General features: G+C 38.6%; 1 long non-coding RNA gene across 1 annotated transcript in view; it reads right to left on the reverse strand.

Moving 5' to 3' along the window:
• The window catches only part of LOC107669261 (uncharacterized), a 23540-nt gene that overhangs the window by 13604 nt on the left and 8715 nt on the right, over window positions 1-1221 (reverse strand). The window contains exon 2 of the long non-coding RNA XR_001631963.1: window positions 1201-1205. This is a non-coding gene — a long non-coding RNA (uncharacterized LOC107669261). The remainder of the gene's footprint in view (window positions 1-1200; window positions 1206-1221) is intronic.

Raw genomic sequence — 1221 nt, forward strand, 5'->3', positions numbered from 1 at the left:
AGCATGGTAATTTGCATATGGAACTTGAATCAAAATTACTAAAGATTCTTAGAACACTAATATATTGCCTATGTACCAACATATAATATACACTCTCGTTTAGATCATCAGAAGACGAATTCATAGATACTAAACATGGTAGGATTACATATAGGTAAGATGACAACAACGAGTGGTTGTATCATAAGCCTGCATAAAACAGTATACAATATAAAAGACAATATACAAGGACAGTAACAACATACACAATGACCTGAAGGATATGCGAGTTCATTCAAAGAAAGGTTTTTCAATGAATTAATTAGAGAACAGTCCATTTCTCTGGGCATTATGTGTCTTTCCTATGAGGAAAATGAGTGAGTTTCTCTGCCCGCATTGCTTTGGCCAATAAAACCAGTGATATCAGCATTGGTTGCCAAGGAACCAGAGGCCTGTTCTGCCTTTCGGAGGTGTTAGATGCATTTCGGGGGAAGGGTCCATAGACCCTCGTAATTGGCTGTTCTGCCTTTCGGAGGTGTTAGATGCATTTCGGGGGAATGGTCCATAGACCCTCGTAATTGGCCCTTTGTTTAGGTGAGGGGGTGTTAGATATTATTTGTTAGATATAACAAATAGTTGTGTGTCTGATTGGTCCAAATGCTACAAGTGCAACTTGGAGCATCATGTAGCTTTTCAGGTTTTGACTTTATTTCATTTAATTTTTTTGTGTGTTATTTCAGTATAATGTAACATACATGTCTGGTCCTAATAATTCCAAAATAATCACTGGCAACGCTTCACCTGCCGACTCTCTGCCACTCTCACTGCTAGACAAGACTAATCTGCACAAACAAAGCTGGCTTGGCTTGCTCGTTCTGCTCACTCTTCTGTCCTTTATTTGAACAGAGCACTCTTCTGAGCAGAGAATCGCTTGTTGTTTGATGTCTCAGTCTTACAATAGGGAGGTCACCACGCTTGCAAAAACTCCACCGCCAACACTCACCTATCCAGTGGACAGTGTTGGGAGTAACGCATTAAAAAAGTAATAATATTACAGTAGTCAGGGGCGTAGCCATGATTTCAGAAGTGAGGGGGACAGAAATGTTTATATATATATATATAGCATTACAATATAACATTTCTGTAATCTATAACCTGCCAGTCATCAGTTTTTGAACAGTAAGATTTTTAATGTTTTATAAAGAAGTCTCTTCTGCTCACCAAGCCTGCATTTATTTGATT

The sequence above is a fragment of the Sinocyclocheilus anshuiensis genome, unplaced genomic scaffold (genome assembly GCF_001515605.1).
Source record: "Sinocyclocheilus anshuiensis isolate Anshui unplaced genomic scaffold, SAMN03320099.WGS_v1.1 scaffold596, whole genome shotgun sequence".
Classification (NCBI taxonomy): domain Eukaryota; kingdom Metazoa; phylum Chordata; class Actinopteri; order Cypriniformes; family Cyprinidae; genus Sinocyclocheilus; species Sinocyclocheilus anshuiensis.